The sequence below is a fragment of the Diadema antillarum genome, unplaced genomic scaffold, assembly GCF_040938485.1.
Source record: "Diadema antillarum isolate AM-2024a unplaced genomic scaffold, OU_Dant_1.0 scf00000075, whole genome shotgun sequence".
NCBI classification, from domain to species: domain Eukaryota; kingdom Metazoa; phylum Echinodermata; class Echinoidea; order Diadematoida; family Diadematidae; genus Diadema; species Diadema antillarum.
The window spans coordinates 1,337,859-1,355,871 of NW_027270964.1; the positions used below are offsets into that span (position 1 = coordinate 1,337,859).

General features: G+C 37.3%; 1 protein-coding gene across 2 annotated transcripts in view; it reads right to left on the reverse strand.

The window, feature by feature from the left end:
- The window catches only part of LOC139717440 (myophilin-like), a 32,139-nt gene that overhangs the window by 7,797 nt on the left and 6,329 nt on the right, over positions 1–18,013 (reverse strand). The gene's annotated exons all lie outside the window — the stretch shown is intronic.

Below are 18,013 nucleotides of genomic sequence, written 5' to 3' on the forward strand. Positions count from 1 at the left end.
GATTATATGCTGGTAGATCCCATCATGCATTTAGTATCCGTGCTTAACTTCAAACATTTTACCAGCTCCATGCTCACCCAATATTGAAGACAGTGCTACCACATAGGATCAAGTACCGTAACTGTATACGTTGAATATTTCATGAGGTTTTTATTTTTGCGAATTTCGCGAGTCAGGCAGTATTCGCGAAAATATTGACTCTGATCCCGCTGTGGATGTGACGTTTCCATACGTTTCTCCGTTCAGGACAGAACTCCACGATCACGAAGTTTACCACTCGCAAAACACGCAAATTATATGGCATCGATACAGTAGCTCAGCATTTTCGCAAACTCATTATAATTTTTCCTTGTTTGAAAAATATGAGCTATACAGTACCTACAGGTACACATAGAATATACACCTGTACGTACTGTTAAACTGTGCCTAATGAGTTAGCGCTAAATGAAAGACTTCATATTTAGGGAGATACTGCACAATGATGAATGTACAATTAATTAATCCACACAATTGTAACATAACTTTAACAAAATGAGACTTTTGTCTTATAATTTGACACTTTGTGCAGAATGGGTTAGCATTCTTGACATCCTTTGTAACAAATATCATATTTAGCAAAGTAGGCCTACAAATTTATATTGTTGAGATAGTTCTGAGATTAAAGATTTCACCAGAGAAGAAGCAGAGGTATAGTATGGCTCATACAGCAGGCAGAAAAATCAATATAATATGCAATTCATAATCATGCAGAACATATCATGATGTATCTATTCCTCAATCTATCTATATCCTGCTATCTCCAACAATGACATTCAATATTTCCTGCTCATAATCATCCATCCAGGCACAAGTTTAAATTTCATGTTATTATTTCTTTTTTTGTGCATATCTAAAACACTCTTTGCAGTCAAGTGAATGGTTTAGCCACATGAGGATATCCTGTTCTACCAGTCCATGCTCTGAGTTTCCCTGTAACCAAACTCCCCTGACCTGTATAACGAGTAAAATCACCATGGCAACAGCTCAAACACACTCAAACACGCTCCCACTCCCTCTCAAAACCCCAAGAGAGCATATGATAAACTATATCGGGTCAGCATGAAGCACCGGTGTTCAAGCACTGGGCGTGGTACCCGGTGAAATCTCTCTCCACCATTTACATACCACAGTGGATGTCCTCGAAACCTGCCAAGTGTATGGTGTTTGGTATACTGAGTCTCAATTTGACTGGATATCATTCCATCAATGTTCAGACACAGAGAACAAAACAGATGCCTGGAGCGACTGATTTATCATAAGACTTCTCACAGAATTCATTCTCTCCATAACCTTGAGACTAATTCACCTCCACCAAAGGAGATGAAATGTTTTTAAAAGCCATCGTTTGTTGGTCTGTCCTAGCTGTGACAATCTTATCGCAAATCGCAAAGTTATGAACAGATTTTGATGAAATTTTCAAAGTAAGTCTGTTGCCATAAGGAGGACAGGTGATTAGTGTTTGGGAATTGGGGTGGGAGGGGGGGGGGGGGGGTGATCTAGACCATGATCAGGAATGAAGACCTTTTTTAAAGGAAAGAGTTTTTACTATTGTGGGATAATGTCATTAGAATGCATATTTATTTCTATGCCATTCCTGACAGTTTTAAGATACATATTTTCAAATCCCTTGAATTAAAAGTTGTCATAGGTACATAAAGAGATGGGGGCAAAGATGTTTAACTGCTTTTTTTTTCGAATCAGGTGGAACTTCTAACCACGTACCTATATTGACCCTGAAGCAATGTTTTTGTAGAGCAGACTGATGTGCATCGCTCCAAAACAGGTTTTTCAATTAAAAGCAATTCAATTGTGAATGTTCAATGAAATCTTTACAATTTTCAGACAGTTGGTAGGGTAGAGGATCTTTTTTCCCCATTGATGTACATGTACAATTGTACTTCTGAATATCAGCTATTTAAACATTCTACAGGCCACCCCCCCCCCCCCCAAAAAAAAGCCCATTAATGTAATATGATCATGCTGGTGCATTTAATGATCTCTAGCTTTGCAGTTTTGTGTCCCGCTCCCCTCATTCTGCTCATGTTTTAGTCTTATTTCAGGGTGTGTTTTCTAACAGCACAAGCAGCCTTCCATGGTTTAAGATGGAAACGATAAATGTTTTTCATTTCGCAAGATTTCAGCATATCACATCTCTTCAAGGACAAGTGTGTGATGCAAATGGCTACTCGACTGTGAAATGGGCAAAACTTTTGGAGCTAACAGACCATATCATTCTTTTTCCTCCGACTGCACCGAGTCGGTCAGAGCGAATGCATCCAATCATGATTCGAAGTCAAGTACGCTTCTGAAAGACATTCTTTTTTTTTTTTTAAAGAATCATGCCAACATAATATCTACACAGTCAAATAATGCAGGTTCTTTAAACAGACCTAGTAATAAAAATGTTCCTGTAATAGACAGATTTACTAACATTCTGAGAAAATTTGTGCAAATCTATTATAGATACCATATCATGTTTTTGGCTAAACAGAAAGCTTGTCTTGAGGCTTGCTCTGCAAGCAATTATGTAAGGCATGAAAACTTCATTGGGCATTTCCACATACTGAATGCATTTGAGTATGAACGGGTAGATAGACAAGCTTGTTGCTAGGTCTGTAGAGAAAAAAAAATATATCCATAAATCTGCATAGAATTATAAACAGCCCTTTGTGGAGAGCTTACTAATAAAGGTTAGACTCTTGAAACAGAATGAACTGTTCAGGAATAATACACTGTAGGCCTACATATGCCTTGTGCATATTCAGGCAATTAAAAATCATTGTAGACTATGATCCTTTTCTATCATATCATAAAAAGCACCTTGAAAAGGCTGGCCGCATAAGTCTACTATGTCTATCAACCTATGTTCGCTACTATACAGAGTAAGCCTACACCTTTCCTGTGTTACAACTCTAATGAGGAAATATTGACTGTACTCTATCTAGTAGACAGGCACACTGTTTCTCTCAATATAAAATGGCCAAACGCTCAGACACGTGCTACTAGTAGTTGACACAGCCCCTCCACTCACATACCTCACTCCATGTAATGAAACTCTACAGTCTTTGATGCCAAAGACTTCTGATGACCTTGGATTCCATAGTGTATGCTTGTGCGTATGCATGTGTGAATGTAATGTGTGAATATTATGTATGTTGTATGTCGGCCTAAACACATATGCACATATTAAAGTACCAGAGATGTTGTATTCAGTATGTATGAAGAATACAATTCATGTATGCCCTATGTGTGTACATTTGTAGCGGTACTTACAGGTGTTATTAATTAACACTGAACACAAGGAGAGACGGCTCTGAGGCATACACTAGGTCAATCATTCAAAATGTTCAACAATGAAGAGGTGCCCATGTTTGTTTACACAACTTTTAGGGACCATAAAACATCAGCACATTCTCACGAATAGTCCTTTCATTTGTAACTTGAGGTGTGACTATCAAAAGAATACCTTAAAAATCTCAAAACCTCGCCAGAAAAGAAAGTTATTAATTATCTAAAATATACGAAATAGCACCATCTACAAAAGAAAGCAACAGGGCAGCATGCATTCAGTTTTATAGACATTCATCAGTCTTACTTAAAAAGACCATGCTCTCAAATTTCTTTGCGATGTTGCCCCGATATTCTCGAACCTTCCAACTACAGTACAGAGGGCACAGCCAGTGGTTTTCACTCCTCGCTTAAGTGGTAATGGCTCGAGGAGGGTTCCAGGAAGACGGGGAGAAAAAAAAATACAGGGGGATTCTCTGCACCCAAATTGGTTGTCTCTGATTGATGAAGCAGTCTCGGCCCATGACGCACGTTGCCCCTTAAAGGACAAGTTCACCTTCATATACATATGGGTCGAGTGAATGCAGCAATATTAGTAGAACACATCAGTGAGAGTTTGAGCAAAATCGGACAATCCGTTAAAAAGTTATGAATTTTTGAAGTTTCTGCTCAGACACGGCTGGATGAAAAGACTACTATAGCTTGTGATGTCACATGAGTACAACGATATAAAGAAAGAATAAAGAAAATTCAACATATTTCCATTTTTCTCGCATTTATAACAAAAGAACACTCGACTTCTCTCTTTCAGAAGGCAGAGGGAATAATATTACCCTTAACATACGTCAGCAGCAAGTCGAAGAAATGTGCACTTTATTCAAAAAGTCAAGTTTTGTGAAATTCTCTTTTTATTTTCCTTATATAGTTGCGCGCATGTGACATCATACACTGTAGTAGTCTTCTCTTCCAGCAGTGACTGCGCAGATACTTCAAATATTCGTAACTTTTGAACGGATTGTCCAATTTTCCTCAAACTTTCACTGATGTATTCTACTAATATTGCTTCATTCTCTCAATCCTTTATATGAAGGTGGACTTTTCCTTTAACCGTAAAAGGGAAAGTTTCTCCAAATACACACACGGGTTGACAATTAAGCAATATTAGTAGAACATATCTGTGAAGTTTGAGGAATATTGGACTATTCATTTAAAAGTTATAATATTTTAAGTTTTGCTACCGCTATCTCTGGATGAGATGACATTGTGCATGTACAAAGGAAATAACACAAGAATACCCAAAGATTTAATCTTTCATGAAAATACACATTCCTTTCACTTGTTCCTGACATGTAGGGCCTATATAAGAGTTTGTTCGCAAAAACAGATAAGTCCATATTAGAAGATTTTGAAGTACGGTCTCTGTCATAAAGTACAAAATAGTACCCTTTTAAATGATATATTGGTCACTACATATAAAGGTACATTTTTGAAGTTACGGTCAAAAGAAGCAAAAATTTTCTTATCATTCTCTTTATCTTTCTTGACCTTTAATTGCAAATATCTCCATTTGGCAAATATGGACTTATCGGTTTTTGCGAACAAACTCTTCATATGTTAAAGGTAATATTATTTCTCCTGCTTTCTGAAAAAAAGTAAGTCAATTGCTCTTTCATTGTAATAGAAAAAAGAAATTTTGCAGAAGTCTTTTTTTCTTTTTTCTTTTAATCATTGTTTTGCGGGGACTTCACAGACTCTTGTCGTCTTCTCATCAAGCAATGGTGGCACCGAAACTTATAAAAAAATATGTCACTTTTTCATGAATTGAAATCAGATTTTCCTCAAACTTCACTGATTTATTCTACTACAACATAATATTGTTGCATTCACTCAATACATAGGGCCTATATCATATTTAGGTGAACTTACCCTTTAAAGGCTGCTCAGAGAAAAACTCTTGGCATAAACATATACACAAAAGACACAGCATAGTTTCAGTTGTGATAACCTTCTTCCCCTTTTCTCCCTCCTTCCATAATTCTACTTTTTTTTACAGCACTATTAACTTGTTTTGCATATACAATGTAAACCTATTTGTGTGTGTGTGTGTGTGTGTGTTGGGGGGGGGGGGGGGTTGCTATGCACATGATATAGATTTGGGACCTACAGGACTGTACACATCTGCACTCTTCAACATGATTCTTATTTTGAAGCTTGGCTTAGGACATCCCGTAAATCTATTAGGTAACTTATAGGCCTATAGTAAGCACTGTGGGCATTTGTGCATACAGTAAAGGAGTTGCCCTGATATGGTAATATAGGCCCTAACAATGTGCATACAATACAAAATGAAATGTACAAATATCTTCTCTAGACTACGTTCCTTAAAGAAAATAATGCTTATAAATAATACATGAGTATACTTAGGAGGAATGTTTCTCATTTGTATTTGGAAATCATGAATTTAAGACTTATAAATCAAATTCCACTCTATAAGCTGTTTCATTATGGATAAAATGCTATAAATGACATCCACAAAATGCTGTGTACCATACAACATATACACATGTAGGTCCCCTACCTATTAGAAACAGATTATTCTTTGTAGCTTCCTAAAACTTAAAAAGTACTTGCAAATCAGCACTCACTTGAAGTTGATATACTTGTAATATAGGCCCCATCGTTGCTAAATTAATCTTTAAAATCCACTTTTCTAATAGTGGCATGGAGTGAAATTCAATCAAAAGCAATGGTAAGAGACAGAATCAACCAATCAGGGAAAATACCATTTAGGCCTAATGGCCTAGGGTACGAAATAGTGAATTTTAAGGAGATAGGCCTATAAAGCGTCTTACTGATTCTCTTTCTCTTTTACTTCATATTCATTGTCATGGCTACACATAGGGCCTACACAACTATTCATACAAAACACACATACACACACACACACACACACAAACACATACACACATGTAAATGAAATATATGTACATGCCCTCAGATATATAAGGACATACGTACAGGTACGTATAATGCATTCTTACATGCAATATATTCATGAACACATATTTACACATAGGGCCCTATAGGTCATGATGGGAGTGTGTGTGTGCATACATTGTACATGCATCCGTCTGTTTGTCTGTAAACAGTGATTCAGTGCCACAGAATGCTGCTTTCACTTTAATAACAGCACAGAGAACGCCACTGATTGGCTACTGTCCTAGCTTGATTTAAAGAAGGCGGGGGGGGGGGGCGTTGGGGAGAAACCAAATTTGCATAGTACATTACATCCTTTGCCATTTGTGTGTTTCATATAGAAATTGAAAGTGTAAGACTATCAGCTGAAACATGCTGCTATTTCCAATATTGCCAAGTTAATTTCTTTCTTTGAGATGATAAGATGCTGGGCTTGGATCTGACTTATACAGCAATAGAAGTGCAACCTTTGAGTACAATGCCTTCAGGGACCAAGATGTAAAACCTGGGTTGTCCATTCTGTCTGTACTGTAATACACTTACAGCCTGAGAACACACCACAGGGAGATATTGATTTTTTTATGACAAGCCGCAGAGGAATTCTCATATCCTGCGACCTTTACCCCATTCAGGGGTCACTCCACCGTGTGAGGGGTCAGAAGGCAAGGCACAAGAATGTTCTCTTCTGCAGCCATCCACCTGACACCAGATGAAAATAAACTATGTCTTTCTGTTTTTCAGTCTAAAAATTGGTTCAGATCTCTTGAAACTCAAGCTGCAGTCTGACACAGCACTTGTGAAATGCAGCTCCACAGTTTGGGAGCTGTTTTCGTATCTTTTGTGACTATTGTGATAAAGTAGGCCAATCTTCTGTCCTGTCCTCTAGGCCCTATACACTGGTCTCTAATCTCTATGTCACAATGTAAAAAGAAAAAAAAAAAGAAATAGAGTCTGAAATAAAAGGAGGTGTTCCTTACATTCGCAAAACATGACTCCTAAGTGGATTTTCGAAGCCCCAGGAATGCGAAGGACTGGGAATAATGTAAAGGAGGCCTCTTTGTATTGTGTGAACGCAGATCCAATTTTATTCATATGTATAGCCCTCTCTCTGTTAACATTGCTTCAACATGGTTTTGAGCGCAAAACTTTATCTAGATTGAAAACAAAAAAACAACAGCTACTCAATCTCTTTCCTGACTCCACAGAACATTCAATGGTATCATATTGATATAACCTATAATGTTATTATCAAGTCATCAACTATAACCACCTCTGCCCGAGAGCCAGCACTGCTAAGTTATTGAAAATAGGTCTAATAAAATCAGCTTCTATGGATGTCATTTATTGTTAAATGATCCTTTTCATTTAAAAAAAAAAAGAAAAAATAGTAAGAATTTGTGACCTGGCTATTGATAGCAGGTTGTATAGGCCTATATGCCAATCACATCATCTCATAGTATGTACTAAACAAAAATTAAGAATGCTTAATAAAAACATTAAACAGAACAATCCCATAACTTTTTCACTTCAAGGCCATTGTTTCTATAAATTTTACTATTCCGGTTGTATGATCTCACTCCATTTAAGTAAACTTAAAGTCCAATAGAGTTTTGCTCGAATTATGAGCAGTCAATACAAATTCCAAAGAAATCCTATCAAACTAAATTATCTTTATGGACTGAATCCTAGGCTAGATATTTTGTTGGTGTTTTTCATCTCAAGAGGTGATGGAGCAGGGTAATCATTTGACACTAAAGGCTGTTTGAAATGACAGTCTATGTCTTCTGGCCTGTATAGCCATTTGGAGTTCATTTGAACACAGTCTTCTTATTTTGTGTGCATCATATCAATATCATACCATGGCCACCTAAATTGCATATAAACAGGTAGGCCTACAGACCTGTAATAAAACACACAGTCACATACCTTGCTTTCAACCTAATCAACATGTGGGTGTGAATGGAGACTGCGAGAAATCCACTTTGGTGAGTTAGGCTGCTACACCAAATAAGACCACAGAGATTATACGCTTTAGTTGGATAGAAATTCATTCAATGATTTGTAGGCCCCAATCTACACCAAACACCATGTGGATATGGTTAGATAGAAATCCATTTGGCAATTTGTAGGCTCCTACACCAAACACCATGATGATGCAGGCCCCTACACCAAACACCATGATAATGGAGGCCCCTGCACCAAACAACATGATAATGGAGGCCTCTACACCAAACACCACAATGAAAGTGTATATTTCACCTCTTCATTCATTCTCCCATATGTTTCAAAGAATGGAAGATGGCAGTAATGTTCGCTATGTGTAAGGTAGAATGAAGACGATAAACTAAGATACGAACAATGACAAATGGATTCATTATTATTCATTTTTCATTCATCATTATATTCTCAAAAATATCTGAATTGGGCCAGCCTTCCCCCTCAGTGGTATTCCTTTGCTGTTGGGTCTTTACATGTAAGTGAAGCTGTGAATAGAATCAACTCCTGTGAGTTTCTTGTTTTACTCCGTTTTGTTTTAATCTGTAGTCAGGGCAAAAATTGTGCAGTGTTAGCGACCAATTGATTAAAGTTAATCTGATTAATCTGCCCCTAAAGTGTCCATTACACCAGCAAAAAGCTTCTAATCACATCTGCTTTGCAACTGACAGACGAGAGTTGCTTCCTCTTCCGATATTGTATTCTCCCATCCCCGTAAAGCTATCTTGGTCATTGTGCTCATTTAACAAAATGTAGGGTCTATCAACATGAGGTGGTTCATCTCTTTCACTCAAGAGCCTGATTGGGTTTATGAATCATCCCTGGCAGACAGATCCTTCTGCGCTACCCTTGGGGAAAGCCTGGGAAAAAAGGATCAAGAATAGGAACTGAGCCCGAAATTAGAACGCCCTCCCGATTCGACCCCTCTTCCTTTCCCTCACTTCTGTCTAGAAGTCACTGTCTTCCAGAGTGTCTAAAAATCACACGGAACAGCCCCTTTTGGAGCCAAACAAAATGTGGAGAAGGAGGAGAAACCAATGCTCTGCAGGATCAAGCTACCTTTCTTTCTAATACAAATTTATTCATACGTACCACTAATGTATGCATTACAAATATACATTATTAACGTCTATGGATGGATAGATTGAGATGTGTAGGATGATGCAATACTGGTAATGACCTAAGGAGATGTGAAAGGAAGAGTGTGGTGTATGCACAGTCCGTTTATAGGGAAATTACCTTTTTAATAGCGGGGAAATTGTGAAGCAAAGACGGCACTAGACACATCATTTGGCAAGCATTATAAGTTAGGATGTGTGTCTTTCAAAGGAATCCACTTGAAGACTACATGTATGTAGTTGTCCTCCTTTCTAAATGGTGGTTTGTCATTATAATGTGCTTAATTCGCTTTCACTTTCGTGGCTGTGTCCATACGCGAAAGTTTCGCGGCGAAACCCATTCAGGAACAAGCACAGCTTTGATGGTAATGGAAAAATGTGGCTCTGCAGTGTATATGGGAATCCAGTCTGCAATATGATGATGATGATGATGATGATGATGATGATGATGATGATGAAGATGTTGGTGATGATAATGATGAAAATGTAGTTCTTGAGAATTGATCTATGCTGCATTCTGAGAGACTACTTGCAAAGTAACAAGGAACATTTATCTTTTGTGTGATCATGAATTCTGTAATCTGATTGGTCAATCATCCCCTGAATATTTCCCATATTTTGTGAATGAGGTACAATTGCCCCATTGTATTTCATGTTTTGCATTGTTGATATTTATGCACATCACACATATGTGCACTGAACTATTTCAATCATTACTTATGATCACTGGAAAAAGACAAAGCCCAAATGTGGTGAGTAGTCCAATGCTTCTTGCTATTCAGTCATTTTAGACAGATAAAGGTACAGTGGAAAGGTGGGGGGGGGGGGACAAAAAAAAAAACGGTCACAGGAAGCAACTAGAAAGATGATATCACAAGATACGCTACAGTCTGTGAAATACACATATACTGCACAGAAGAAATATATATAAGAGTGGAGAATGTGATGTCTTGAAATGTTATGAATAGGCTCTGTCTATTGAAACTGAGGAGTATAGCATTTATTCAGGTAGGTGAACCACACATGGGCATCAATCAATTAACTTTCCATGCCAAAAGCCAATTTTTTTATATCAGAATCTATGTTCAGTATGTCTTGCTTTGGTGCTTCAACATTCAATGTGAGGGAAATATCGCTTTCCAGTTTCAGGGCTTTTGATACAAGTCATTCAAAATTCTCAAGGTATAGTGAAGTCTTCATACAAACTGGAAAAGTGCCAAAAATTGGTGGATGTTACTCTTGAGTCTCAGTTATCAAAAAAGTGATATTATTTCAAGCCTACTCTGTCCTGTAGCCATACTGCCATGAGGACTTCTTTGCTTTCCACCCTGGGCAGATGGCTCAGTTTATCATAAAAGTGGATCATGGGATCCCTTGCATGAAAAATAACTTGCCAGCATACTTGAAGTGACAGAGTAATCTATAGTTTAATGAACTGTCTCTGTCAGGGATTGTGAATACAACACTCATCAGCACGGAAATTTCAAAAGATGTAGGCCTACATACATTGTACATTGACAAGGCTGTATCTTCGTAAAATCCACATTAAATCGTAGCACAAACATTCCCTTGCTTATTGTGCCATTTTCATTCGATTTCAAAGAATCCGAGAGGGTGTGGAGGAGTGGAATCACAAATCACTCATTTGACAGCTAATGGATTTTTTTTTTAAAGGCTACTGTACAAAAAAAAAAAAACCCAACCTCATCTTGCCATATGGAATATAAATTTAGAGCACATTGGTATTCACCCCATCAATAATTGGCAATCTGATGTACAATCAGTGTGGAAATCACCACTGGAGCATGGCAGTGCAGGTAATTTCAGGCTATTCAAAATCTATGGACCATTACCAGTATATTGTTTGACTCTGAGTTGACAAAAATAGCAATCATACTTCCATGCCATAAGCACTGTGTTGGAAAGAATTTCTATTATCATGCAGATCAAAATGAACCTCATTTGCCTTAGATCACCAGCACTTCATTTCTGTGGGGGAGGAGGTATTATGAATTCTGTAGCACATATAATAAGTGGAAGTGGGGAGAGAAATGAAATAGAGATAAGAGAGGGAAAGAGAATTTGTGGTACATGAGAGCGAGATAATATATTCATATACACGCAAGAGACTGAATGTAAGAGATAGATATAGAGATAGAGATAGAGATATACATATGAATATATGAGATGGAGAGTAATCAATATACTATATATTTTATACACATAGGCCTATATATATGAAATACATGGGTATGTGAGAGATTGAGGTCAGAAGACAGATTGATATACAGGTGTAGATATATATAAATACATGTGAGAGATTGAAGACAAGAGGTAAATTGACAGAGGGAGAGATTGACATATAAGAGAAATTGAAAAAGAGAGATAGATACATGTAAATTGATAAAGAGAGGGTGAGAGAGAGAGAGAAATATATATGAGAGATTTAGGGTGAGAGATAGATCTATATATTAATAGCTAAACAGAAAGACAGAGAGAGAGAGAGAGACACACACACACACACAGAAAGAGTTAGGGAGAGAGATAGAGGATAGACATATACTGTAGCCTTTTGCCTATTTGGCATGCATTTCTATCACCTGAAATCTCAAGAGGAATGAAAACATGATATACACACCTGCAGTGTGCAGCCGAAGTACAAATAGCCCCAAATGCCAGCGTGCAAATATCACATCTCTGTCACAGGTTAGTGTAATATTTCAGACCTTGCTGTCATCTTTTAGCACCCTCAATTCAACGATTTTACCGTCATTTTGTAAATGAGCAAAGCACTTATGACTAAAAAATGCGGTAGAAATTGCACGTCGAATATTGTTTGCCATAGGCAATATTATGGATTGACACAGCTCAGGCATCGAACGCTGAATATTTTGCAAATCGAAGCATACATACAAACACAACAAAACAAAATTTTCTGGAAATGTTATATATTGATGGTAAAACCTGTAACTGCATGAAATAGTTTCCAGAAAATGATACTTCTGAAATTTCATGACTTAATCGAACTGCAGACCACACTGTTGTGACTAGTAGGCCTACCTTCTTGTTGAGACAAGGAGGAAAATATTTTGCAAGGTTTTAAGCCCAAAGTCAATATGTTTTGCTGTTGCAAATTGATTCATTGCACTATGTATTCAAATAAAGTATGACCTTTAAATTTCCTTAGACATAGAAAGATATTATATTCAATCACATATAGGCATTTTCAAGGTTGGTGTCTGGCACAGAAGACTAGCAAGACACCACCTTTGTCAAACAGACCCATCAGCGCTCACAAAGAATATAACCAGTGGCTCTTCACTCTATTCTCCTTGCCCTGGAAAACACTCTGAATATGAACTCCTGACATGGGCAAAGTTTTGCACTTTACAGAGTAGGCCTATACACCAGGGTGGGGAAAAAAATAGGAACCTGAAGGAGGTCAAATATTTGATCACGTCAAACTAAGAGATGAATCTCCATTATTCAATGTCCCAAATGAACTGAGATCAGTAGGAGGCTTGCAAAAAATCTGTCTGCTATGGAAACTATTATGTGAGCTTTTCCCAGCTTGCAAGATTGCATAGAGGAATGCTGAACAATTAATGTTCAGGGTGTGTCACATGTTACTCGGAATAATAAGATGTTATAGATGAAATAGACAGAATCTGATGGAATTTAGGAGCATAAGGTTTTCACCATTTTCTCAACTTACATGTAGGCTCCTACAGCCATTGTGTTGTTCTTCTGCAAACATGCAAAACTACAAGGTGACACAGCAAAATGGCAAGCACTTGGCCTTGTCCTGTTTTGAGCAAGCCATCAATAAACTATTTTTTTTTCTAGTAATAACCTTCAATACAGCATGAAAACCCTGCTGTTCTTATGAAAGGTTTCAAAAGACCTTGAAACCAAATCAAACACTACAGTGATTTGTACAGTAAGCAACTTGAATTCTGTAGCTAAATCCAACTGTTCAAACAACAAAAACTGGCAAAAACTCTCATAACAAAGAAAAACAAAAACCTGTTCTGTGCAGAGAGAATGTTAGGAACATCCTCCCCCACCCCCCCCCCACCCCCACCCACCACTACTTTTCCATGCCTTATAACTAAACAGAAATGTCCCTTTTTGATGAGTGCATATATTGCAGTGTAAGTAGACATAAATTTGTCCTGCGATGAATCAACAAACAGTTGGACTCTCAACAGGCATTCAGCTCGATCGGTTTTATGGTATGTCCATGCCTCGTGGGTAATCCACATATTTCTGAGTGACCTGCAGGATGACAAAGGGATACCACGCTTGACCTATCTCCCAGAGCCTGATGGACAATGACTATGTCATTGGGGGCAGTTCAACCAAGATCCAATGCATTCACACACGAGACATATAGGGGCCCTGGATCACTCACAAAAAGACAAAGGTCCAACTGTCCACTGACCATTACTATCCCTCTTCTGCATTACTACTCTCCCATTAAAAAACAAATAAACAAAACAAGAATCACATCTACAGTAGCCAGATGAGCACAAAATCTTTGCAAAAGAACCAACTGGAAAAAAAGGCTGAATTACACTTTATAGGTGCCCTTCCCACTGGGGGTTGCAAGCACTGGGACATCAGTTTTGTTAGCACTGCCAAATGTCATGAGCACTGTCAGATTGGTACACCAGAAAAAAGCGAAAAATGGAAATACTCGTCACTTCAGGTTTTAGTACAATATTTAGATGACAACCACTATTGCGCTGAAAGCACCACCAATAGTAACAAAGAAGACAATGATAATGAAAATGATGATAATATTATCTCTAACTATAATAGCTGTACTAATACCTCTAACTAAACTACTACTACTACTACTACACTTGTACTTCTACTGTTGCTACTACTACTACAGTACTACCACTTATTCTTCTACTACTCCTCCTACTACTACTACTACTACTACTACTACTACTACTACTACTACTACTACTACTACTACTACTACTACTACCACCACTACTACTACTACTAATCAAAAAGAAAAAATTACAAAAGAACTACGAATAGTTACAAACATCATTGTAATCTGATAGCTATCGCAGTAGTCATGTTGCTATTGAACACAACCTGACGGCAGTTTATATCAAAACAGTGATTTGATTTGGTTTATTTGATCAATGCCACCCCACTCGTATTCCTTTTCAATAATGTCGCTGATTTCTTCAAACCCAAAATCTCTTCTTTTTCTCTTATCTCTTATTTCAAACTATAACCTGCCTGGACTGTAATGAAAAATATATGACCCTTCAGGCAAAGCAGTATATGCCTTTCACAAATCATGTATTTAGAGCAGGCACAATATTTTTGCTGATAGGGATGTGTCACGACGGACGCAAAAATTCTCAGCAAATTTGGCCGCAGCAAAAACCCAGAGGCCTTTGACATTGACAAACACTTTCACCACATTTTCATAATCTATGGGGACAAATTTGGCCCACAATTACCTCCCTGCCTCTTGGCGTCTGCTGGAGTGATTACCCGGTGTAAACATTCATCCATGCAGGCCGGGACAAGTGGCCAATCGCCACGATACCTTCTTCGCGCAGTTTTCATTACACTGTCGCATCTCGTACTGCCATGGCTGCATCTCACTCAGCTATCTTGCAATCATGTAAAGTGGCAAGATTCGCCAGTACCAAGCGGTGTGTCTGTTTATCAGTCCTACAATACTATTCAACAGCTAACCATCACAATGAAGGGAGTCCTCATGAATAGAAACGAAAGAGTTTAAATGCAATAACCAATAACATCCATTTTGATTAACGTGAAATATTGAAGAATGAAGCTGCTGGAACGAAAGAAAACAACTGAAATGTATTATGTGATAATGTTAATATCTTCACAAATGTTTCTTTTTTATGTGATGAGTGCAGGATCACTGAAAAGATTTTATTTTTCTCTATTCAATGATGACCTTACTTAAGAAACTTTGAAAATGGTGACGGTTCTTGCATTCAAACCCTTCAACTACAAATGTAGGCTAAATGATGCAAATGATGCATTTAAAAAATCTCTTCAAAACTTTAAAGTTGCAGCCTTGAATATAATCATATGCACAAAAATAAATATATCTGTTTAAACATAGATAACATAGGCCTATATCAAAACATATACTCTCTAAAAAAAATCTAGTGAAAATATTCACTCTTAAAGGAGTGAATACAAAAAAGAGTGAATTTTGAGTGAAATTGGAGTGAATTTTGAGTGGAAATGTTCATTTTCACTCATTTTGGAGTGACCTCAGGGATCACTCGAAGATTTTGGAGTGATCCCTGAGGTCACTCCAAAACGAGTGAAAATGAACAATTTCACTCAAAATTCACTCGAAATTCACTCTAAATTCACTCTTTTTTGTATTCACTCCTTTCAGAGTGAATATTTTCACTCGATTTTTTTTAGAGCGTAAGGAAAAGTGGAAATAAGATTTTCTTTTTAAGTTTAAAGGCATATGTTTCATTACCATTACCACATACTAAATGACAAAGTACCTACTTCATTAAAGGACAAGTCCACCCTCATATACATAAGGATTGAGAAAATGCAGCAATATTAGTAGAACACATCAGTGAAAGTTTGACGAAAATTGGACAATCCGTTCAAAAGTTACGAATATTTTAAGTACCTGCGCAGTCACTGCTGGAAGAGAAGACTACTACAGAGTATGATGTCACATGCATACAACTATATAAGGAAAATAAAAAGAGAATTTCACAAAACTTTACTTTTTGAATAAAGCGCATATTTTTTCGACTTGCTACTGACGTATGTTAAGGGTAATATTATTCCCCTTGCCTTCTGAAAGAGAGAAGTCGAGTGTTCTTTTGTTATGCGAGAAAAATGGAAATATGTTGAATTTTCTTTATTCTTTCTTTATATCATTGTACTCATGTGACATCACAAGCTATAGTAGTCTTTTCATCCAGCCGTGACTGAGTAGAAACTTCAAAAATTCATAACTCTTTAATGGATTGTCCGATTTTGCTCAAACTCTCATTGATGTGTTCTACTAATATTGCTGCATTCACTCAACCCGCATGTCTATGAAGGTGAACTTGTCCTTTAAGCCCTTTAGCATTGCTGCCCTAAGAATGGATGATTATACAGCAAAGATGCCAATTAAATATAGGCCTAAGTGACAAATAAATGGATATATTCCAAGAAAAAATATGTTGTAATATGGGCAAAACAACATACTTTGTAGAACTGAAATTTGATATAAAAAATACAAGTGTTCTGTAGGTAATAAATTTTTGTAACCATCGGATTGCAGCATCCAACTTTTCGCATGACAAAACAAGACAAAGATAAAGAAAACAAAAATTGATGATTCATGCAATTATTAGCAGGCAATCAATGAAAATGACTGGTATGACTGGAAGGCAGAAGCAGCGCATGATATGGCTGAAATCTGAGTATAATAAATCATGATACACACATTAATTTATGTGTGTGTGTAATCATATCTTCAAAATGTTTCTTGCTATGTATTTCGATAGGCCTATGTGAATATCTAAGTGCATATGTGACATGTAGACAATCGGGATATGATATGTGTGTGTCTATTTGAGGGTGGAGGGATTTTACACTTAAGTAGAACCTATCTTTCATTACTTTATATTCATCAGCATTAAGCACTATATAAGTGTTACTTATTATCATTGTCATTATTATTATTATTACTACTACTACTACTACTATTACTATTATTATTATCATTATTATCATTATCATTATCTAACAAGTGGTTTCATTTCCTAAGTTCATGCTGAAATATTCCTGGGAAAAATCTTGAGAGACAACTATAGTAAAGGTGGGGAAGGAGGGGGGGGGGGGGGGCAGACTGCCCTCAGATCTCCAGTCATCCCCTCACATTGATAGGAGTGATGACAGGTGGCTAGCCCACATGGAAATATGAGCTTATAACCCATCTTTTCCTTTTCCTGTCCCCCTTTTTGACAGGACCGGGTTCCCATGTATGTCTAGCTGCTGTCTGGGCTGCTTGACAAGACAGACTTCGTGTAAGGTCACCTGGGGTCAGCATAGGTTGGGAGGTCATCTCATACTTTATATCCCACCACATTTCAATCTGCACAGGAATATGATTGGCATATCATAGCAGAAATAAGGAATATGCCATATGGATATGATTCTGTGTGTGTATTCAGATTTTTTTACCAACTCTGTTTTATTACCTTCTGGTGTGAAAGGTCACAGGACATATTCAAAATCTGGCAGTAATCTTAAATGTGCACTTCACCTGACAATCTTTTTTTTTTTCATAAAGAGCCACTGCATTTCCTGGCTCTCCTTATGTTTTGTACTCACAGGAACAAAATCAGACATGAATACGTCTGGAAAGTGTGAAAACATCATTTTTTTTCGGGGGGGGGGGGGGGGGGAGAGGGTTGAACCACTCCAGACAAAAACGAGACAAATATGATAGAAAAAGGACTATAGATTCCTAAACTACAATTGATCCAACATTCACAACTGTTTATCATGGTCTGCACAATTTGCCTGTAAAGTTTACATCATTTTGCTAAATATTT